The sequence below is a fragment of the Rattus norvegicus genome, chromosome 15 (genome assembly GCF_021556685.1).
Source record: "Rattus norvegicus strain SHRSP/BbbUtx chromosome 15, alternate assembly SHRSP_T2T, whole genome shotgun sequence".
In the NCBI taxonomy this organism is placed as follows: domain Eukaryota; kingdom Metazoa; phylum Chordata; class Mammalia; order Rodentia; family Muridae; genus Rattus; species Rattus norvegicus.
This window is the reverse complement of record NC_141548.1, coordinates 16,365,061-16,390,037: the sequence shown is the minus strand read 5'-3', so window position 1 is coordinate 16,390,037 and position 24,977 is coordinate 16,365,061. Positions and strand designations below refer to the sequence as shown.

General features: G+C 43.1%; 1 protein-coding gene and 1 long non-coding RNA gene across 6 annotated transcripts in view; one reads left to right on the top strand and one right to left on the bottom strand.

Annotated features, from left to right (window-relative positions):
* Ptprg (protein tyrosine phosphatase, receptor type, G) overlaps positions 1–24,977 on the top strand; it is a 683,481-nt gene that overhangs the window by 484,044 nt on the left and 174,460 nt on the right.
* On the bottom strand, positions 4,038–23,724 carry LOC134482084 (uncharacterized). Of its 3 annotated transcripts, XR_015638664.1 has the most exons (3): positions 23,529–23,696; positions 5,178–5,742; positions 4,038–4,934 (listed from the first exon to the last, which is right to left on the bottom strand). It is a non-coding gene; the product is annotated as an uncharacterized LOC134482084 (long non-coding RNA). The 3 variants fall into 3 exon arrangements; XR_015638665.1 differs by lacking the exons at positions 4,038–4,934; positions 5,178–5,742 and adding an exon at positions 13,958–15,378 and having other exon boundaries at positions 23,423–23,724; XR_015638663.1 differs by lacking the exons at positions 4,038–4,934; positions 5,178–5,742 and adding an exon at positions 13,958–15,378 and having other exon boundaries at positions 23,529–23,709.

Here is a 24,977-nt window from a genome sequence, read left to right as displayed (position 1 = left end):
AAACAGGACTCAGCTGAGGTCAGCTAAAAGGGAAGTACAATCGGAGTGCTGTGGGATTGTATCTCAAAGGCCACAGCTCACTGATGGCCTCTCAGCAGAACTATGGGTCTCTGGGGGGCTGTGTAAAACCACAAACACTGGAGGCAATCCTGACGTTGCTGGAGTCCCAACAACATGCTAAGAGCCTTGAAGGTCACCAGTTCTGGGCATTGTGTGTGGGAGTATGGTGGGGTGGGGTGGGGTCATGTCAGGAGGCAGGCTGACTAACCTGGTTAGCATTTTAAGCAAGCTTTGGTGAGTGCGCTCTCTGCAGAGAGATAAGGGTAGTGCACTGAATTGGTTTGGCTGTAAAGAAAATAGATGGAGGTGGCTGGAACCTTGGGAAAAACAATCTCTTTCTATTACCAGGATTGGAAGGAATTTTATGTTCTTATTTAAGAGACAGAAAATTAGTTTCAGGCTCTTGGAGCCTGTATTTGAAGCAACTTATTAAAATAGCACTCCTGGAGTAGGGGCATGGCTTGGCCCTCCTGGAGCAGGGGCGTGGCTCGGCACTCCTGGAGCAGGGGCGTGGCTCGGCACTCCTGGAGTGGGGGCGTGTCTTGGCCCTCATGGAGTAGGGGCGTGGCTCGGCACTCCTGGAGTAACTTCAAGAGCAAGGCTCCTAGCCAGGCTTGTGGAAATGCCCTTATTATTGTTCCAACACTTCCAATTAATCCAAGCTCACTTCTTGCCCCTTTCCTCATTGGATGTTCACTTCTATATCGTCTCTCTCCTTGTCTGTGTGCACCACATGACTGTATTAAACGAACCTTTTGCCTTTTTGAGGCCATGTTTTTATTTTTTGGGGAGCTCTTTTTGGCAAGCTCAGCAGAGGTTAGTGATGGTTCGTTCCTGTGCCGGTGCTGTCGTGAGCTTTATCTTCGGATACAGCCGGCCACTTTCCACTGTATGCGTTCATCTTGCACCAGTCTCATAAGGCTTGTGAACCCATGAATTGGATTAGTGTATTTCTACAAGATAATCTGTAGTCTTCCTATGTAAAAATTACTGTCCTCACTTGCAATAACATATTATCTCTACAACCTTGTGTGTGAGGCCAGGTTGATGACCAAGCAGAAGCCCAATTACAATTATCTGAACAAAAGAACAAATTAGGTGGTCTGCACTGCCCGTTATACCAGTCATATTTTGTACTCAATTACAATTTACAATTCCCAAGGCCTTCCATTCCTATTCCATTTATAGTAACATAAGAATTTAAAAATATATAGTTTAGCAGCTTGTCTTAAAAGCACGAAGCAAAAAAAAAAAAAAAAAAAAACCCAACCCCCTTAAAAGTGAAATTATGGGCCAGTCTCACTTAAGATGACACCATTAGAAACTGACTATCGGAGACAACAAAGAAGCGGTTAGCCAACATCCCTATCATCATGCACTTAAGTGAAGGGCAAACCCTGAGCCTCTTTGTAAGTGATTGCCTCCTGCCACTTAGTGCTATAAAGGACGTTGGTTGTAAAAAATCTAATGCTATAAAATAGGTTTGGTACAGGACAGCCTGTACAGTTCCCTTAGATCTTACTCATGCAATCTTCTGGCTGAGAAGGGAGACTGTGCCTCCCATCAAATGTAGTTCAGGATGTTCTGCCAGAGGCTGTGCAACTCCAGACCCGTGTGCAGTCCAGCAAATACAAGTCAAAGCAGCCCACAGCAGCCCTTGTGGGTTTCAGAGGACGGTTGTTCTGAGTGTACAGTGAGTCACAGTACATCCTGACACACCTTTTCTTTTTAGGGCAGAAGAAGATGTTTCTTCCACCTTCACCCAGGTTAGAAAATGCTGGGGCATAAATATATTGGGATCTGTCAGAAAGCAACATTATGACAGTTTCCCCGGTAGGAAGAAAATGTCACTCTTACATGCTTTAAAAATAGGGCTTCAGAAATTCCAGTAGTTTGGTGGTTAAATACACTGGAGTAAGTGTATTAAATACCAGTGAGAATAACCTTAGGTCACATATAGAGAATAGGTAAGTCTAGACTAATGATCAGAAGCCATAAAGGCTAGACATTTGACTTTCTAAAAGATGCCATCCGTGCAATTTCTGTTTTCCTGCTTTCAGGTGGGCTGAGTAGATCAGACATGTGTAGCAGACATAGTGTGATGGTTTACTCTTGGGTCCTCATTCAGTTTCCTACCGCAGGGTACACAGAGCGAGCCGTTCGTGTTTGAGGAATGTTTTTGTGAGTCGAGAAGCGTAGACGAACATTAGGTCACAGCATCTGTTTTAGGTGAGGCGGGGATTTTCAAAAGTACTTTTAGTGAAACTGTATTTTCTTTAAAACTGTATTAAGACAAAGCAACGAGTCCCTCTGAATTGTAATAACCAGTGCCACCTTGGCCAGGTTTGAGCGGCCGATGGCCTCAGATTAAGGTCACTGCCCCTTCGCTTTTGAGGAATCACGGAACTAATTGTTGAAAAGGCCTTGCAAAAATATTTAGCATCACTCTGCTTCCCTATAATCCTTGAATTTTTATTAAGTGCTGTTAGCTGCATTATATTATTTGATACTTAAGTAGATGAATAGTCATTCTGAATATCTTCAGCCCTCTTCCTTGGCTTTAAGAGTTTCCACGCTCACCTAGATTTTAGTAGGCCTTGGGGGAAGGGCCAGGCATCCATCGACATGCCTGACCTCACAGAGCCGGATGCTGCCCCGGACCTGTCAGCCTGATCCCTGTTTCTATCTCTGCTTTCCAGGGAACCTGGGCTTCTCCAGCAATTGGTTTTCTCTTGGGTTTTTTTGTGAGACAGGGTCAGAGGATTTTCTAGAACATATGTTAGGTGTTTTCTACTTAATCTCAGGAAGATGGACAGCAGAGTTTGGTCGGACCTAGCCTCTCATGCTTGAAGTGATGGAAAGCTCACAGCCAAAGGATGTGCTGGAAGTGTAGAGATGGGGGTGTGCACGCAGATAGATTTCCAAATTGCTGGCCAAGCAGAATCCTTCATGGTGACTCTTCAGTGATGCCCCCTGTGCCATGTCACTATACATGCAGCTCCTTCTCCAGTTTGTTCTGACAGTCCCTGCATTTAAGAAATCTCCTGGGCCACTGACATGGCCCAGCTGCTGAAGGCACTTGCCACCAAGCCTGACAACATGAGTTGTGTGCCCTGGACCCACATGGGAGGAGAGAACCGCCTCCCACAAATTGTCCTCTCATACCCCTCCGCACACTTGAGTGAGCTTGCATAGGAAATAAGTAAATGTAATACAAGTTCTAACAAAGAGGAGAAATGTCCTCAGTGGAACTGTGCTAAGCTCTTCTATGGAGGATTTGACTGAACACATGGTTCAGAATGGAGCCTCCAAGGCTGCTTTCACTCAGGATGTTCAGTCTGTGTCCGCTCTCCCTGCACAGACTCTGGCTGAAGCATACCCTCACAGCATTTTTAAAAAAAATAACCCTGCTGGAGAGATGGCTCAGTGGTTAAGAGCACTGACTGCTCTTCTAGAGGTCCTGAGTTCAAATCTCAGCAACCACATGGTGGCTCACAACCATCTGTAATGAGATCTGTGAGGACAGCTACAGTGTACTTATATAATAAATATAAAAAAATAACCCTTCAAAATGGTGTTTTATAATAAGACTGGAAATTAACCCTATAAAAATAATTGAAGCTTTTGGTGGTGGGGAGTTAGGGGTGGAAGTTGGAAACCTTTGTGCACATGTGTCAGCCTCTGGCAGCTTGGAATAGGATTCCAATGCCCGACATGATAGAACCTATTAAGTTAGGCCAGTCCTGAACCTGGAATGCTAAGTAGTCATTGATGTGATGCTTGGTGGAGACTTTTGATGGCATGAGTCACATTATCGATGAGTGCGATCATCGATGAACTGTTAATATCATAGGCGAACATAGCAATTAGGGGATCTATGCATGTTTGCCGTACCAAGTTTCTACCAAGGCACTGGACATCAAGTGACCGAAGCAAGCACAAATGGATGAGACACACCCACTTAGAGGCTTCATTTTAGACGAGGAAGCTGACATCCACCCTTTAATTCATGGGACCAGTGAGCGGATGAGCATCCTGGTCACCAGAGCTGTTTAGTCTGTGGGGAGGGGGCACAGCAAATGTTTGCACTCCCATGGTACATGTTCTTGTGTGTGAAGAATTTGGAAAGGCTTGTGGCCAGCCCTTCCCTCCCCACCCACCCCCCAATGTGGCAGGAATTGGGTGTTTATTTCTGCTCCCATCATCTGAGGATGCTTTTGTCCTTTGAAGATAAATGCGATTTCAAACAAGGAAATGGAAGTCTCCTTTCTACCTCTGCAATTTCCTCCCCGCTGAGTGAACACCCAGCCCTCTGATGGCATTGCTGTCTCTTCCTGTGTCTGGTGTCCCTAGAACAAACAGCAGTGACAGCTTCCTTTCTCGCCTGTGATCTGGCATCACATGTGTCAGAGAGTGGGTCTGGACGCAACCTAGGTTCGCCGGGGAGGCCCTCTGCTCTCCTGTCAGGAATACAGGAATACATGGGAGGAATATGGGCGTCCTTGCTACAAAGTCTGTGTTGCCCAAGTTCTCAGTTCTCACGTCCTTAACTTCAGGCCACTTTGGCTAAACGCATGGACATTTTAGGCATGGAATAAATACCAGTGGAAATATTATGGGATAAGTAAGGGGAAGCCTTTCGATGGTGCGTGCTCTGCAGAGAGCTGTGGACAGATGGGTTGTTTCTATGCTAGTTCAGTGCGGCACCTCTTTGGAGATCGAGGGGGAGGGTTTCCTTTCTCATTGTTGCTTTTTTTGACCACTCTGCTAAATTTTTCTGCCCTGGTTAAACGTTTGCTATAGGGGCTGGGGATTTAGCTCAGTGGTAGAGCGCTTACCTAGGAAGCGCAAGGCCCCGGGTTCGGTCCCCAGCTCTGAAAAAAAGAACAAAAAAAAAAGTTTGCTATAATTAAAGTGGTAAAAAAAAATGCCAAGGGAACCTGTTGTGAGGTTTCTGAGGAGACCCCTTCTTATTAGAGAGATACACAGGAAAACATTTGCTTGTGCGGTTGAGGACTTTGGCCTGAAAGAGTGAGAATAGGGACCCCATGAGGCTGAGCCATGGGGACACATGCTTACTCCTTCTGCCCGGACCCTGATATCTGTTGAAAACTTACCTTCATGAAAAAAATTCAGATGCCTCATGCTACCCCAGCAGTTCCTACAACTAACCAAGGTTCCAAGTGGAGTTCAGGAGAGTTATACGAGACGTCAGTTTATACCTTGCCCAGCTATAGCTGTGTGGTAATTTCCCATGGTCCACCAGTGTGATGGACAGCTTTGATCCTAGTACTTGGGAGGCAGAGGCAGGTAGATCGTTGTGACTTCGGTGACGTCCACGAATTCCAGATTAGCCACAGTTAGGTGACGACACTGTCTTTAAAAATTAAAAAAAAAAAAAAAAGAAATCACGGTTCATTACTGCAACATATGCATATAGGACCGGGGCCAAAGAACTTGATTACTTCTTCAACTGGTTTTGCAGTCACGTTAGTGGGTTTTGATGTGTTTACGTTAACCTCGAACTTTGAGCTTGAGGCTGTTACTGCTCATGCTTGGTCATCTGTCAGTCAGGTGTCTGAAATGCTCATGTAGGGTGTCAGCTCTGAGCCTCGTGCTCTACCCACGGCAGGAGTATGTATCATGTCCTCATCCAGAAGGGGCCAGTTGCTCGCCAGGGTCCTGTGAATGAAATGCAGATGGATTATTCTGGCCCCAAACCATCCTTGCAGGTGGAGTTTTCCACGAGCATTCCCTTCCCAGTGGATCCACATCACCCCTAAGAGAATGAACTGCTTAAAAAACCTCCAATCTTGGGTTGGGGATTTAGCTCAGTGGTTAGAGCGCTTGCCTAGCAAGCACAAGGTCCTGGGTTCGGTCCCCAGCTCCGAAAAAAAAGAAAAAAAAAAAAAACAACAACCTTCCATCTTTATTGCTAACACTATTCCGAAATGACCCTGTTCTTTGCACAAGTGCACAGACCGTTTTTCTCCACAGTGAACATTGTCCTTGTTCAAAACTATCATCTGAAAGGGTAGACCCACACAGTAGACATGTCTCTTCTCTTGAAGGAGTCATCAGGGATAGACACTGACCCATATATTCATTGATTTCTTTCCCCCTTCACTGCTTAAAATCCATTTGCTCCTAAGCTCCCGGTCTTTTGATTGTTTATTCTGACAGTTTTTTTTTTTTTAAAGCCAGATAGAAGTTCATCCTCCATTGTCTAATGCCAAGGGGCCAATATTAGTCCACCATTTTTCTCATCTTCAGCTACTGGTCAGGTACTTAGCTGTGCATATATACTTAAGCAGTTATACCATATTTCAACAGCTTTCTAAAATTAAAAATTAAATTTAAAAAAATAAAACCTAATAGAATACTTTTTCTGTTGTTCTCTGCCACCGACTCCTTCCTCCTCGTCTTCCTCTTCCTCTTCCTCCTCCTCCTCTTCCTCCTCCTCCTCCTCCTCCTTCTCCTCCTCCTCCTTCTCCTCCTCCTCCTCCTCCCCCTCTTTCTCCTCCTCCTCTTCCTCCTTCTCCTCCTCCTCCTCCTCCTCCTCCTCCTCCTCCTCCTTCTCCTCCTCCTCCTGTTCTTCCTTCTCTTGTACTGGGAACTATATGTCGGCCCTTCTGCTAGAAGGGACATATTCTATGACTAAAGATTTCTCCGAGCCCAATAATAACTTCTGTTAAGTGACAGTTTCTGATACTCATTGCTAGGAAATCTTCACTTCTAGCAAATCTACAAAGCGAATTATTGCTGTTTTCCACCAGTGCCCCTTGGGGAGGCCTGTGGACAGGGGATCGTCCTGACCAGGAGGGTTATGAAGGAAATGGACAGCATACTGTATAAAAACATGGGAACTCCTCACATCCCATGGCAGGAACCAGTAGTTTCCCAAGCTATCACCCAAGTGTCACAGTGAATTCTAATCAATGCCCTAGAATGTTTTAGTGACCCTTCCCCACATTTTCCTCAGATCAGCAAAGAAACCCACAAGCTTCTGGGTCATAACCCCTGCACTACCTTTTGTAGGACTCTGCTGTTCAGCACACCGTGAGTTTTTGCTCCTATAAAAATCACGTTTAAAAACAGACATTTCCCCATAAACCCTGTTTCTTGGCAGCCTTCCTTTATTCTGTATTCCGAGTTATTGAACAGTCAGCCTCGAGGCTATGATCTTCCTGTGTCATGCTGTGACTCTCCCTGTACATAAGGAAGCCTCTCCTCTGCCTTGCTCCCAGCGCACACCCAGTAAATTAAACTCCTGAAATGCTGGCACACTTGGCCCTGACCACATGCATATCACTTGAGCATCAACCAGAGTCCTGCCTTCCCTTCCTCCAGTCAAGATAGACTTCTTCCAATGGAGTTGCTGAAAGTAGTATAAAATAAGATGGGTAACCCCATTAAAAATGGGGTTCAGAGCTAAACAAAGAATTCACAGCTGAGGAATGCCCAATGGCTGAGACAGGAACCGGATGTAGATCGCTCTGAGAGACACAGCCAGAATAGAGCAAATACAGAGGCGAATGCCAGCAGCAAACCACTGAACTGAGAACAGGACCCCCGTTGAAGGAATAAGAGAAAGGACTGGAAGAGCTTGAAGGGGCTCGAGACCCCATATGTACAACAATGTCAAGCAACCAGAGCTTCCAGGGACTAAGCCACTACCTAAAGACTATACATGGACTGACCCTGGACTCTGACCTCATAGGTAGCAATGAATATCCTAGTAAGAGCACCAGTGGAAGGGGAAGCCCTGGGTCCTGCTAAGACTGAACCCCCAGTGAACGGGATTGTTGGGGGGAGGGTGGTAATAGGGGGAGGATGGGGAGGGGGGGAAGTCCATATAGAAGGGGAGAGGGATGTTGGCCTGGAACCCAGAAAGGGGAATAACAACCGTAATGTAAATAAGAAATACTCAAGTTAATAAAGATAAAAAATAAAATAAATAAAATAAAATAAGATGGGTAAGTAAACACTGCACATCCTAGCCCTGTACTCTAGCCCCTGTCACTTCTTTAGCACTTTACATGCTATGGATGTGAGTGTCTTGCTCACATGTATGTGCATACAGCACACGAGAGCCACAGATGCCAAAAGAGGACATCTGATCTCCGGGAACGGGAGTCCCGATGGTTGTGAGACACTGCATTGTGCCGGGACCCTAACTCAGGTCCTCTCGGAGAGCAATGTATGCTCTTAACTACTGAGCCATCTCTCAGCTCCTCGTTTTGCTTTTCTGAGACAAGGTGGCCCAGTCTGACCTAGAACTACTGTAAAACCACTGCCTCTGCTTCCCAAGTACTAGGATCGAGTAATAAGTCTGAGGCACCACACCAGGCTTTTTTTTTTAATCCTGCCCTTCCTTTCTCTCCTCTTCCGTCTCCTTTCCTCTTTTCCTCCCTTCTCTTTCATGTCACCTAGCTCCCTTCCTTTGCTCAAATATGCCTGGAAGGGCCAGCCCTAAAATGGAATGTACAATAGTTTCTTCCTTTTCTTTGATTCCCCTGAGGCAAGCCCCTGCAGTCATCTCCTTGCCTCTCCCTTCATCCTCCTGCCATCTTGTGGCAGGTGGAGAACGAAACAGGCTTGAGCCAGGTGGCAGAGTATCTGTGTCTGCTTTGTCATGACTAAAGGTTTCTTGGAGCTCAAAGTTTTGGAGGTTCTGGCTTCTACTTTGGGAAGCCTGTGGTGAAGTGGTTCGTCCTCACAGGAGTATATGGCAGACAGCAACTGCCTGATTCATTACAGGAACAAAAAGAATCGAGGCTCTCTCTTTCCAGAGCACATTGCCAGTGGTTTGAGCATGCCTGCAAGGCACCCACCAACTCAAGGCTCTGTTACCTCCCATAGCACCATCCTGTGGACTCTTAACCTGTAGGCCTTTGGATGACTTTGGGATACAAACTCTAAACTGGCATGGTGTAGCACACCTTTAATCCCAGCACTGGGAGCAAAGACAAGTAGGCCACTGTTACTTCAAGGTCTGCCTGGTCTTCATAGAGAGTTCTAGAACAGCTAAGGCTACCTAGAAAGACCCTACCTCAAGAAAAAAATTTAAACAAAGAGCCAATAATATTCTAAGAACCTTAGGCTGCCTGTGCTAACAGAACTACATCTCGACTGTTTCTGATTGCTAAGCTGTATGGCTTAGACATGTCCTCTTAAGCTCTCAGGGATGGGCTGTCCTCTGAGATAGTATGCTCGCCATCCACAGCATAGCTCTCAGCCATGGCGGGAGAGGGTCTTCCTTCCTTGCAGGAGCTCAACATGCTCCTGTGGCAACGTTTGTTTAAAACTTTGTAAGGATTTTCTAAATTATAAACAGCAGCAAGACATCATGGCGAGGTGTTTCTCACCACTCTGACTCGGATGCCGTGTCCTGGTGAGATTAGAGAGCGTGGTTGTGTGCCTCTTCCCTTCGGAGCTGCTTCCTTGGTTGGCATACATGCTCTCCTTTTGCTTTGCTCTGTCGGTCAGCTGTGAGATTTAGAGATGACGTCCTGCAGGTTGAGAGATTGCAGGATCCACTAATTAAGAAGCTAGGCAGAGGGATAGTCAGAAGGACTTTCAGTCTTGTTTCCTGGATTCAATTGCCTTTCTCTTGGCAATGACCTGAGCTTTCCTTGTGTGTTGAAACAGTCATTTGCTTAGTAGATGATGACGAAGTCCCCAGTGTTCACCAGGCCCTGTGAAGCCACTGAGACGTCAGTACCTGTGTGCACCGGACCCTTTGAAATAGAAGATTTGAGCCTATTTCTTGCTTTATGATTATTGCTTTGGTAAGGAGTGAGCTGCCTGTAGAAGACTTGGTAAGACCTACAAGGTCACGTGTGACAGACCATGTCAAAACTCAGAGCTCTGAAGGTAGTTTCTGTAAGACCTCGCCTAGCGGAATTATTATTTGGCTGTCATATTACTCTACGTTAATTTCTGAAAAAGCAAACAGGAAAACCTCCACCCACAGCAACCTAGAAGTAGACTTTTAAACAAACTGACGAGGCTTTTCTACGGAAAAATGAAATACATTTTTATGTTTCATAGTTTTCCCTACTGATATTTTTGTAAATTTTTGCAGTTAGCAGGCTTTACTTATGTAATAAAGAAATCTTCATTACTTAAACATCGCAATTGAAGAAACAAGGTCATCTTGGAGTTGTGAATGGCTGTATGTTTTATTAATGGGTCTGCCTGATCTTGGGGGATGGACACTTATACATAGACATTTATGACTGTCACTGAACTAAGTTAATATATTTTAGCCGCTGTCAAGGGAGAAATTCATTGTGTTTTCTAGGTACCAGCCACCATGGTCAAGTTGCTATATGAATATTCCGATGAATGGTTTGGACCAATCTTGTCATACTTTTATTAGGCTTTGACATAGTTTGAGCAGATTAAACTCAAAGAAAATTCAAGATTGCTGCTGTGTAACCACAAATTATTTAGTACAGACATCCGAATTCAGAGCAACTCTAAGCCGCACTGTGGAAGATGGAGGTCTCTTCATACAGGCTTAGCACAGAAAGCCTCCATTTGATTTTTACTTCCCGTTAGATAGACACCAGTTGACTTGTTTTGCGTAAGACCAGAAGGCTTCCCCTTGGGGAAGAGACTGGTGATGTTGCCTCTGGGTAGCTGGGAAGCTGGTTTTAAGTTGAGGCCGGAGGCCACAGGGAGTAGAGAGTCAGTGTGAGAAGTGACATTCCTGCATTGGCACTTTTAACAAGTCCCACAGCTCTGCAGGTGGCACAGAGCCAGCATGTATGACCCTGGATGCAGAGCAGTCAGTTACCCGGTGACAGGTTGCCTGAGGTATGTAGATCGCCTTTGATCTCTTATTCTTCCCTCAGGTTCACCTGACCCAGTAATGAATGTGGCAGGTGGAGTCTCTTGCTACAATGTAGCGATTATGAAAGGACAAGTTTCTGAAGAAAAGCTCATGAACTTGGGAAGTATTGTTTTCTTTCTATTCACAAATTATCTTAATGCCTGGTTTATTTATGACACCACCACCAAATCTGACTCTTTACCAGTAGCATCTATGTCCTCTATATGAACACAAAAGTACCCCAGATCCAAACTGCATGAGCCAAGAATGCCAGGCAGAGGAAAACCCCACACCGACCTCATAGGACAGTGAAAAATGGAGGCATACTGAAAACATAGTTACCAATTAATGTATATACATAACACAGTACATGCCAGCATGTGCCCGTAATCTGGGTCCTCAGGAGACAGGTAGGAGAACCAGGAATGTGTCACCAGCCTAGGCTATGTAACAAGACACTGTTTCAAAAAAGGGGATAGGGGGGAACAGGCTGGGTAGGATAGCTCATGCCTTTAAGCCTGGCAGTTGGAAGGGAGAGGCAGGCTAATCCCTGTGAGTTCTAGGCTAGCCTTATAAACATAGTAACTTCCACACCAGCCAGGGCTCCATAATGAGATCCTGTCTCAAAAGTAATTATGTGTCATATGAACAAGTTACCTCTCACATGAGGATAATAGAGCATGCCTGGCTTCCCGTGGGGTCTAGGACTGTCCGCTCTCCTTTCCATCCCCCCAGTCTCCAGAGAAGCTCATGTCAGTGTTCTGATCTTAGTCTCTAGAACTGAGCTAAATTAACCTCATTTCTCTGAAAGTTAAAAAAAAAAGGATTAGGAGTGATTGATGAATTTCATGTTTAAATCTGAGTCCTATCCCCAAGATAACATATCAGGAATGTGCAAGTCTTCCAAAAATCCATGTAATCTGAAAAACTTCTGGCTTCAGTTGTTTAAGCTAAGGAGCTCTCAGCCTATGTTAATCTCTTCTTTAGAGGAAATTGTCTATAGAAATGTTGGAAAGGAGATGACGTAGAAGAATGTTTGCAAATTATGTAGCTTTGCCTTTAAGGAATCAATGGACTCTCGGCAGGATCCATGTAGTGTCATGGCGGCTGGTACTCTGGTTTTTGTTTGTCTTATACATAGCACAGCATGGGCCATCTCAGCAGACCAAGCAGTGGGGTCCTGACTAGCCAAAGAAGGAGAGATGGGAGAGCCTTCCCTCAAGTGTCAAGCCACAAGATGTTGCCTTTCCTAGACAGCATACAATTCTCTCCTAGTATCTTAACCCTGGGTTTGGTTTTGACTCTTTTAATAGCACCCCGCTTCTTGTAACCATGCTGGGGATCAGTCCCAGGGCCTTCTTCCTGCTAGGCAAGTCATCTACCTGTAAGCTACAACCCCAGATACCTGTCACCTCTTACCTTACAGTGCAGTTGGAAAAACTGCTCTTTCCTTCGTGGGGAAACCTGTAAGATGTAGGTGGTGAATTTCATGTAACATTGTAGCAAAGCTTTATTGTAACTTTACCCTTTTGTAAGCCTGAACATCTTTGGGTGTTTGTCTTATGTGCAATCTGCTTCCTAAGTTATCATTCCGTTTCCAGAGGATGAGTGGAATCATTCCTATCCGCAGGAGAGAGAACCTTATTGAAGAGAGGAGTAGTAGCTTCCTGTGCTTGATTATCCTCGGTGGGAATTATCAATGTCAAGCCACTCTTGACATTAGGAACTTGATTTTCTTCGTTAAACCCCAGTCTTCTTACCTACCAATTAGAAGCCTTGAAGGCGTTCCAGTCAAGACTGAGAACAAAGAGACATGAGGGTAGCTGTAGAAATGTGTGTCTCTCTCTCTCGTACAACTCACATGCCTGTGATTGCTGTGTCTTCATTTGAACTTGTCAGAAGGCTCAGAATCTCAGATCTGTCACGAGCGCCGATACTGAGATCTGTGTAGGAAATTACATACGGAACTCACTCAGGAAAGCCTGTTTGAGGATGGTGCTTGCCCTGGGAAGGGAGACAGGGGTGGATCCTGAAGCTTGCTCACCAGCTGCATTAACTTGGACATGGCAAGAGGAAAGATTTTTAGGGTTGTCTTCTGGCCTTTAAAGATAATACACACATGTGCAGCTTCACACACACACACACACACACACACACACACACACACACACACACACTGGGGTGCCTCCCATACAAAAATAAAGGGCACCAGCAACTAATATGCATTCAGTCATTCGCTCATTAGCTTTTATTTGCTTTGAGCCACCAGGGTTACCAACTATTTCCTCCTCTTTTATTCTTCTGAGGGAGGGGAAATGCAATCTTTTCCTTATAGAGTTCTTAGTGACTGCTGGTGATAAGACAGTGGTGTCTCTCCGTTCTCACTGAAGCGCTCCAGAGTAAATTGTGTCATTTGGCAGCTGTTTCCTTCCAGTTATAAGCTCGCCCACCTACCCACCTGGAGCTGACCTTATGAACGATTCTTTGCCCTCGGTTGGTTAGAGTGTACTGGTAGGAGTCTTAGCAGTGCTTCGCAGCTCCATTCCTGTGGATTTGCTGCGGCCTGTGCTTCCCGGTAAGTTTCTCCACGACCCTCAAGGGCCACTCCTCTCTCCCTCCAGCCAGCATCACTCTTGAAGCGTTACTTTTTAGAGGACCATTTCTGTGCTGCAGCAACATCTTGCCTCCTAGCCTCCTTCTTGCTTTAAGCTGAATATCTGTTCCCTGTAACTCAGTAGCCCAGCCTTGGGGTGCTGCTTCACATACTGAATTCCTCCCTTGTTGCTTCTCTTCCTGAGGTAATAGCTCCCCTCTGCTCTAACCTAGCCTCCCTTCAGGGCCCTCTCTCATCCCACCCAGTTTCAGTAGTTAACTCCTTTTTACTTGCTAGCAGTTCTTTGTATGAAAATCTCCACATTCAAATTACTGGTGTGGTTTCAGTCTCCTGATGGGACCCTGGCTAGAAGAAAACGGGTAACAGAAAAAGCCACTGCAAGAAGGAATTAATTGCCACAGAATTACCAACTCTGTGACTGGTGCCCTATTTTTCTCAACAGGCCCAATCACCGACTTTACTTTAGTCTGGATTACATCAGACATTCTGTAATCAGGTGCCAAATATTCTCACCAGCACAACTGCATCGAGTGCAAAATAAGTAAATATTCTTTTATGACTCAGTAATATGAAGCCATTTATCTGCTCAGCACAGAGTTATTCAACAGCGTCTGCAAACCAGCAATAGAGTGGGTACTTAAAAAAAAAAAAAAAGATCAAGACGCAGACCCTGCCTTGCAAGTTTCTTAGGAAGACAGTACCTGTGTGTATGGAAGGCTACCCAGGGAGGCAGCTGATTCTGCATGGCAGCCTGCATTGCTGTTTGCATGGCCTTGCATTTCTAGACTAAGTGACATCATAGGCAGTACTCTGTCCTGTGTGATCCACTTGCATTTCTAAGTCCCTTGGCATTTACTTGTCTTTTTAGTAGTTTCCTGTTTTCTCTACATTCATGAAACTTGCTTCTGAGAAATACAAGAGCTATGAACTGAAAAAATTTTGGTGATCAATGAAAAGAAATGGCCTTTAAGCTTCTGGAATAGTGTGTGAATATTGCATGCTTTGGGGCTTGAGGCTACATCCCTTTAACTATGGGGATTACTAGAAGCCAGGTGATCAGAGTGAGGGTCTTGGAGTATGTTGTGTCCTGGAGATCAGAAGAGTCAAAGGGGAAATGGTTCTTGTGTAGACAAAATTTGAGTAGCTATGTTGGTGGTATCTTCTATTACTTCATGCTCACAAACTCTATAAACTAATATTTAGGCAGCCACCACCCTAGAATTGTTCTGGCCAGTTTCTTCCATGGAACTGGGTTCTCTTTGCTGTGTCCCTTGTCAAGAAGTTAAATCACTCTGAGAAGATCAGCCCTTGGAACTATGAACCATTGCCAGAGGTGGCGCTCTGGACTGCCCCAGCTCTATCTACTCTTAGCTTACTCTATTCTACTGGAATATGTTTGACCTTGATCAACTGCTGGGAAATACTGTCTAATCTTGTGTATCTTCCTAGAGACTGACTGCTTTAGTGGAATAAAAGCTCTCTGAAAAATGCTGCAGTAAAGGGAACCTGTCATTTAAAAACCTGGGCTAGTATTCACTTTGGGTCCTTAGCTTCCCCTATATACCAGCTGTCCCTACACTTAAGGGATAGAACAAATACCGGGATTTGACTGCTGTTTCCACCTGTGTCCCCCCATACCACTACCTGATAGTGAGTGCATATCAATCTATATGAAAGTTTAAGATTATTTCTCATGGTCTCCGTGGTCCTTGGGGATTTGAAGAACTCAATAAGTGGTTATCGCCCTTAGATGGAAATTGTGGATATAGGCAGTAGAAGACTTGTGATGAAGATTTTCAGTAGCTCAGGTGACTGCCGTGATGGGATTATAGGTGACGTCGGCTGTGCTGACAGGCAGACAGACCTGAAGAAATAGATCATGATAGGATCACTGCAAGAATGGACTCAGAGAAAGGATCAAGGGTCGACATCTGGTGTCAAACTAGAGGGGACCACTTGGGTGTGAAGCCCACTGCTTACTGCATGTCTGCGACTATGGTGAAGTCTCACTTTGACTCTGGTTGCAGGAACATCAGCATGAAAAGAATCGCTAGTTCTACATGGAGAATTGCTTGCTTCCCGTGAGGGCTCTCTGCTGGTACTCAGTATAATGCAGTGTATGGACCTTCAAAACTCCACCTATCTGTTAAGTGTTACTCGTCAAAGAGTTAGTGCCATTAGGGAATGATGCCATCCAAGTGTGTAAAGTCCCATCTGGTGTCCTCTGAGAGATTGACTGACTACAAGGCTAAACAGGAAACATGGCCCTGAGATGTAGGCATGTATCCATGCCTGTGAGGAGAGATCCTGTCAGAGTGAGAAAGAAAAACAGCAACTCACAGCCGAAGTTGCCTAAAATCTCATGAAGAATTAGTGGAGGAAAGTAAAGATTCCTAACTGAGAGCTCATGGACTCTGCATCTGTTTGAGAAAATGGTTATTAATGTAATAGAGTCCAGGTCAGGGTAAGGCTAGGTTTTTCATAGTCCCTAAAGAGATTCAGTGTTGTCCCCTTCTGTCTCTGTCCTGTTGCATGTGATAAGACACAGGAAGGAATGTAACTCTATTGTCACACAAAGCTCTACTTTTATATCACACCTGACAGGGAATCTGAACCAAAGTGGCAGCTGGACACTGTGGTGCCCTGTTATCCCCATTGGCCCTGGGTTGGTCTTTACTGAACCATGTTTGCTGTCACAGGGGTGTGAATAAACTCAATCCTTTTCAATTTATTCATGTTCTAGTTTCCTTTCTGTTGTTGTGACAAACGCCTTGACAAGAAGCATCATGGGTTAGGAAAGAGTTTACTTGGCTTACAGTTGCAGGTTACAGTCATTGTCAAGGTGTAAATACACACAGCTCATCACTTCACATCCACAGTTAAGAGCAAAGAGAAGTGAGTGCTCCTGTGCTCACTTATCCTTCCCTATTCTTATGTAGTCCAGGATCCTATACTAGAGAACAGTGCCACCCACAATGGGCGGTGTCATCCTGTAGCAATTAACATTCGAGACAACCCCCAAGAGACAAGTCTACAGGCCAACAGGATCTAGACAATCTCTCAGTTATAAAACTCGCTTCTCAAGTGATTTTAGATCAGTGGTTCTTAACCTGTGGGTCACAATCCCTTTGTGCGTTGTACATCAGATATCCTGCATAATGCAAATATAATTCATAACTAGCAAAATCACAAGAAGCACTGTTCTAGATTGTTGAAGATTGCGTCTGTTGACAGTTACAGCTAAGCAGTACAGTCCATCCCCTGCCAACTTGGAGCCATAACTCCCCAACTCTTGTCTCCAAAGTCATGTGTTAATATCTTAATGTAAACTATGGTTCAACCTTAAATGTCCCAGAGTCTTTAAAAATTCCAATAATTTAAAAGCCCAAAGTCTTTTAACTGTGGGCTTTTGTAAAAAAAAAAAAAAAAAAAAAAAACAACCAACCAAACAAACAAAAACAAAAAAACTTACAAATATTTTCATTCTAAAATGTAAGGATAGGTGCATACAACAATCATACTTAAGGAAAAGCAGACCCAGCAGCATGAATCAGTATAGCTCATCGACATATTCAGCTTGTAATTTTCTGTGCTCCAAAGGACTTGGGCAGACCCTTCAGCTCTGCCATAAGCAGAAAATACAGCTTCTCTTATAGGAATAGATAAGTCGAAACTGAACCAGTCCCACAACTCCCTGCACCCAAATTCCATGGGGCAATGAGCTGGACCCTCAGAAGTGCTGACAATCCTGAGACCTCAGGGGAGACTGCCACTTCCTCTCACATTCCTGACCCAAGAAGAACCCACCTAGTGCCCTCTGTGCCCTCTGGGCTCAGGGACCTAGGAGCAATCAGGGCAAGACCAGCACCCAGAGCTGAAAGCAAGTCTCCAGGAATTCGTACAAAGTAAGAGCAGAGGTAAGACCTGCTCTTCTTCGCCAAGGAACCTGCCTGGAGGCTTCAGGTCACACAAACCCAGGAGCAGCTCTCTGCTCTCAGAACTGGCTGAAAGAAAACAGGTGTACAGGAATGCTGATGCACAGGCCTACAGAAGGGTCAAGCCACTGTCAGAGACAGCAAAACAAGCTAACACCAGAGACAACCTGATGGCGAGAGGCAAGCTCAGAACATAAGCAACAGAGACCAAGACTACTTGGCATCATCAGAGCCCACTTCTCCCACCAAAGCAAAGACTTGATATCCAAACACACCAGAAAAGCAAGATTTGGATTAAAAATCACATCTCATGATGATGATAGAGGACTTTAAGAAGGACATAAATAACTCCCTTAAAGAAATACAGGACAACAGAGGTAAACAAGTAGAAGCCCTTAAAGAGGAAACACAAAAATCCCTTAAAGAATTACAAGAAAACACAACCAAACAGGTGAAGGAACAAAACCATCAAGGATTTAAAGATGGAAATAGAAACAATAAAGAAAGCACAAAGGGAGACAACCTTGGAGATAGAAAACCTAGGGAAGAGATCAGGAGTCATAGATGCCAGAATCATGAACAGAATATAAGAGATAGAAGAGAGAATCTTAGGGGCAGAAGATACCATAGAAAACATTAACACAACAGTCAAAGAAAATGCAAAAAGCTCCTAACCCAAAACATCCAGGAAATCTAGGACACAATGAGATCAAACCTAAGGATAATAGGTACAGAAGAGAGAAAGGACTCCCAACTTAAAGGGCCAGTAAATATCTTCAACAAAATTATAGAAGAAAACTTCCCTAACCTAAAGAAAGAGAAGCCTACAGAACTCCAAATAGATTGGATCAGAAAAGAAATTCCTCGAATCATATAACACTCAAAACACCAAATGCACAAAACAGAGAAAGAATACTAAAAGCAGTAAGAGGAAAAGGTCAAGAAACATATAAAGGCAAACCCATCAGAATCACACCAGACTTCTCACCAGAGATTAGGAAAGCCAGAAGATCCTGGGCAGATGCCATACAGACCTTAAGAGAACACAAATGCCAGCTCTCAATTAACATAGATGGGGAAACCAAGATACTTCATGACAAAACCAAATTTACACAATATCTTTCTACAAATCCAGCCCTACAAAGGATAATAGATGGAAAACTCCAACACAAAGAAGGAATGTAATCCTAGAAAAGGCAAGAAAGTAATCTCCTTGCAACGAAACTAAAAGAAGAGAGCCATAATTCCACCTCTAACAACAAAAACAACAGGAAGCAAGGATCACTATTCCTTAATATCTCCGAACATCAATGGACTCAGTTCCTCAATACAAAGACATAGACTAACAGACTGGATAGTAAAGAGGGCCCAGCATTTTGCTGGATACATGAAACACACCTCAGAGACAAAGACAGACACTACTTCAGAGTAAAAGGCTGGAAAAGAACTTTCTAAGCAAATGTTCTGAAGAAGCAAGCTGGAGTAGCCATTCTAATATCGAATAAAATAGATTTTCAACTAAAAGTCATCAAAAAAGATAAGGAAGGACACTTCATATTCATCAACAGAAAAATCCACCAAGATGAACTGTCAATCCTAAATATCTATGCTCCAAATGTATTGGCACCCACATCCATAAAAGAAACCTTACTAAAGCTCAAATCACACATTGCACCTCACACAATAATAGTAGGAGATTTCAACACCCCACTCTCATCAGTGTACAGATCATGGAAACAGAAAATAAATACAGACACAGTGAAACTAACAGAAGTTATGAACCAAATGGATTTAACATATATTTATAGAACATTTCATCCTTAAAAAAAAGAATATACCTTCTTCTCCTCACAGTACTATCTCCAAAATTGACCATATAATTGGTCATAAAACAGGCCTCAACAGATACAAGGAGATTGAAATAGTCCCATGCATCCTATCAGATCACCACGGACTGAGGCTGGTCTTCAATAACAACAATAAAGACAGAAAGCCCATATATACATGGAAATTGGACAATGCTCTACTCAATGAAAACCTGGTCAAGGAAGAAATAAACAAAGAAATTAAAGACTTTAGAATTTAATAAAAATGAAGGCACAACATACCCAAATTTATAGAACACTATGAAAGCAGTGCTAAGAGGAAAACTCATAGCTCTGAGTGCCTCCAAAAAGAAACAGGAGAGAGCATACATTAGCAGCTTGACAGCATACATAAAAGCTCTAGAACAAAAAGAAGCAAACACACCCAAGAGGAGGAGAAGGCAGGAAATAATCAAACTCAAGACTGAAATCAACCAAGTAGAAACAAAAAGGACTATATACAAAGAATCAACAAAACCAGGAGCTGGTTCTTTGAGAAAATCAACAAGATAAGTAAACCCTTAACCAGACTAACCGGACAGCACAGAGAGACTATCCAAATTAACAAAATCAGAAATGAAAAGGGAGACATATCTGAGGAAATTTAAAAAAAATCATCAGATCCTACTACAAAAGCCTAACAAAACTGGAAAATCTGGATGAAATGCACAATTTTCTAGACAAATACCAGGTATCAAAGTTAAATGAGGATCAGATAAACCATCTAAACAATTCCACACCTCCTAAGGAAATAGAAGTAATTATTAAAAGTCTCCCGAACAAAATGAGGCCAGGACCAGATGGGTTTAGTGCAGAATTCTATCAGACCTCATAGAAGACCTCATACCAATGCTGTCCAAACTATTCCACAAAATAAAAACAGAAAGAACACTACCCAATTCCTTATATGAAGCCACAATTATGCGTATACCCAAACCACACAAAGATCCAACAAAGAAAGAGTACTTCAGACCAATTTTCCTTATGAATACTATATACAAAAATACTCTATAAAATTCTTGCAAACTGAATCCAAGGACACATCAAAAGGATCATCCATCTTTATCAAGTAGGCTTCATCACAGGGATGCAGGGATGCTTCAATATATGGAAAGCCATCAACATAATCCACTATATAAACAAAGGGGGAAAAAACACATGATCATTTCATTAGATGCTGAAAAAGCATTTGACAAAATTCAACACCCCTTCATGATAAATGTCCTTGAAAGATCAGGAATTCAAGGCCCATACCTAAACATAGTAAAAGCAATATACAGCAAACCAATAGCCAACATTAAACTAAGAGCAGAGAAACTTGAAGCAATCCCACTAAAATCAGATACTAGACAAGGCTGCCTACTCTCTCCCTACTTATTCAATACAGTATTTGTATTCGAAGTCCTAGCCAGAGCAAGCAGACAACAAAAAGAGGTCAATGAGATACAAATTGGAAAGGAAGAAGTCAAAATATCACTATTTGCAGATGATATTATAGTATACTTAAGTGACCCCAAAAGTTCATCAAAGAACTACTAAGTCTGATAAACACCTTCAGCAAAGTGACTGGATATAAAATTAACTCAAAGAAATTAGTGGCCTTCCTCTACTTAAAGATAACCAGACTGAAAACAAAGTTAGGGAAATGACACCCTTCACAATAGTCCCACAGAACATAAAATACCTCAGTGTGACAGACACTAAGCAAGCAAGTGAAAGATCTATATGACAAGAACTTCAAGTCTCTGAAGAAAGAAATTGAAGATCTCAAAAGATGGAAAGATCTCCCATGCTCATCGACTGGAGGATTAATATAGTAATATTAATATAAGAATATTAATTGTCAAAAGCAATCTACAGATTCAGTGCAATCCCCATCAAAATTCCAACTCAATTCTTCATAGAGTTAGAAAGAGTGATTCACAAATTAATTTGGAATAGCAAAAAAACAAGCATAGAGAAAACTATCCTCAACAATAAAAGAGCTTCTGAGGGAATCACCATCCCTGATCTCAAGCAGTATTATGGAGCAATAGTGATAAAAATTGTATGGTATTGTACAGAGACAGACACGTAGATCAGTGGAATAGAATTGAAGACCCAGAAAGGAACCCACATACCTATGGTCACTTGGTCTTTGACAAAGGAACTAAAACCATGGAGTGGAAAAAAGATAGCATTTTCAACAAATGGTGCTGGTTCAACTGGAGCTCAGCATGTAGAAGAACACAAATTGACCCATTCTTATCTCCCTATACAAAGCTTATGTCCAAGTGGATTAAGGACCTCTACATAAAACCAGATACACTCAAACTAATAGAAGAAAAACTGGGGAAGAGCCTTGAACACATGAACACTGGGGAAAATTTCCTGAAAAGAACATCAATGGCTTATGCTCTAAGATCAATAATCAACAAATATGAGTTCATAAAACTGCCAAGCTTCTGTAAGTCAAAGAACACTGTCATTCTGACAAAACAGCAACCAACAGATTTGGAAAAAATCTTTACCAATCCTACATCCGATAGAGGTCTAATATCCAAAATATACAAAGAACTCAAGAAGTTAGACTCCAGAGAGCCAAATAACCCTGTTAAGAAAATGGGTTACAGAGCTAAACAAAGAATTCTCAGCTGAGGAATATTGAATGGCTGAGAAGTACATAAAGAAATGTTCAACATCCTTAGTCATCAGGGAAATGCAGATCAAAACAGCTCTGAGATTCCACCTCACACCAGTTAGAATGGCTAAGATCAAAAACTCAGGCGACAGAAGATGCTGGTGAGGATGTGGAGAAAGAGAACACTCCTCCATTGTTTGTAGGATTGCAAACTGGTATAATCACTCTGGAAATCAGTCTGGAGGTTCCTCAGAAAATTGGACATTGCACTACCTGAGGACACAGCTATACCTCTCCTGGGCGTATCCCCAAATGACTCTCTAATGTACAACAAGGACACATGCTCCACTATGTTCATAGCAGCCTTATTAATAATTGCCAGAAGTTGGAAAAAACCCAGATGACCTTCAACAGAAGAATGGATACAGAAAATGTGGTACATCTACACAGTGGAGTACTGCTCAGCTGTCAAAAACAATGACTTCATGAAATTCATAGGCAAATGAAATATCATGCTGAGTGAGGTAACCCAATCACAAAAACACACACATAGTATGCATTCACTGATAAGTGGATATTAGCCCAAAGGCTTGAATTACCCAAGACAACATTTACAGACCACATGAAGTTCAAGAAGGATGATCAAAATGTGGATACTTCAGTCCTTCTTAAAAATACAAAAATATTCATAGGGAGATATGGAGACAAAGTTTGGAGCAGAGACTGAAGGAATGGCCATTCAGAGCCTGCCCCATCTGGGTATACAGCCCATTTATGTACAGCCACCAAAACTAGATAATATAGATGAAGCTAAGGAATGCATGCTGACAGGAACCTGATATAGCTGTGTCCTGAGAGGTTCAGCCAGAGCATGTCAAATACAGAAGTGAATGCTAGCAGCAAACCACTGAACTGAGAATGGGGTCCCTGTTGGAGGAATTAGAGCAAGGATTGAAGGGATTGCAACCCCATAAGAACAACGATACCAACCAACCAGAGCTCTCAGGGACTAAACCACTGCCCAAAGACTACACATGGACAGACCCATGGCTCCAGCTGCCTATCATATGTAGCAGAGGATGGCTTTGAGGGGCACCAATGGGAAGAGAAGCCTTTGGTCCTGCCAAGGCTACACTCCTCAGTGCAGAAGAATGTCAGGGGGTTGGGAAGAGGGTTGGTTGGGGAGAGGGAACACCCTCATAGAAGAAGGGGATACGGGGCTTATGGACAGGAAACATGGAAAGGGAAAAACATTTGACATGTAAATAAAAGGCTTCTTAAATAAAAAAAAAAAGGAATAGAAGTCCCCTGACAGTTCTTGGTAGACATTAAGTATTCCTAACATTGAAACTAAGGCTTCACTGCTTCTCAAGATAGCTCTACAGAGACTCCCAGGCTGGTCACAAGATGTTTGGCCTCCAAGATTCACTCAGTCTTGCATCTTGCATGACTTCGACATCAATGCCACTTGGATGCTGTTTACATTACCAAGGTCAGCTCAAGATATAGCCTGGCTTCCTTAGATTCCGAGTCCCTGTGTGCTGATCCAGGGAAACACGTCTTGATTGTGTCAATGAAGTCTGGAAGGATTCACCTGAATGGCGCTGATCTCTTTGACAATGACAGCTACTTCTTGGCCCTTGCCTGGTCAGCACATACACATTCTTGGACAAGACAGCGGCTGAATAGTACATGAATACTCCTGCTAACAGCAAAGTCTCTTCCCTTCTGGAACTTGATCTGGATCTCTGCCGTCACTATTACTTTGAGCATTCCAGTCTTCTAAGCTCACACAAGGAAGACCCCTTGCTCTCTTTATGACATCTTCAATGGGTATTCCAGACCAGAGTTCCAAAGTCTTGATCATTGCCCTCTCCAAAACAGTTTCATGCATAAAACTCACGTGGTCAGGTCTATCTTAGCAACACTCCAATCTTAGTACCAGTTTCTGTTCCACTGTCACTCCTGCTGCTGTGCCCTGGCAAGAAGCAACATAGTGAAAGAAAGAGAGATTTTTGCTTACAGTTCTAGATTACGTTAGTTAACAATCAGAATAATTACCTTATAAACATGCTGACAAGTCAAGATAATCTAGAAAGTTCCTCATTTGAAACTCTAGGTTGGTATTGTTGACAGTTAAAACTATCTACTACACTACATATTTGGCAAATATGCCCAAGTATTAAAATATGCTATCAAATGTGATATCCATTTAACTATATGACTATGTCAGTATCTACCTATAAAATATTTTAACATTGATAGCACTTTTCTCAGATTTATTGGTGTGTGTGTGTGTGTGTGTGTTGTCCATCTGTCTGTCTACCTGCCTGTCTATGTCTGCATGAATGTACATGGAGGTCAGAAACATATCATATCTCTTGGAGCTGAGCTATAGACACACTTTTCAGCCACATGATGTAGGTGTTGGGATTGAAACTCTGGTCCTCATGATGAACAGCAAGAACAAGTAACCACTACGCTATCTCTCCAGCCCTCAAGTAACTTTAATATCAACATTTTAATATAATTTGCTATTCAAAATGCAGATCACTTTTTTTCTATCTCTAAAAATAATCAATCTTGGGCAATGGCATAGTTGGCAAAGAACTTGCCATAAAAGCAAGAGAACAGACTATGGTTTAATCCCTGTAATCTGTACACGAAAAAGAGGAAAAGGCTGGGCATCATGGCCCACATTTATTACCCCAGTCCTTCAGAGACAGAGCCAGGGGCATACCTGGGGCTATGTAGGCTGGCTAAATTACCCATTTTCATGTGAAGTGAGAATCTGAGTCTCAAAAAGCAAGGTAGGACTAGGTATGGAAGCTTATGTCTGGAATCCCAGGACTCTGAAGGCAAAGGCAAGTGGGAATCTCTGTGAATTTGCAGCCAGCCTGATCTGGATGATTCTAGGACAGCCGGGGAATTGTAGAGATCCCTGCCAGATAGATGATAGATAGATAGATAGATAGATAGATAGATAGATAGATAGATAGATAGATAGATAGATAGATAGATAGGTAGGTAGGTAGGTAGGTAG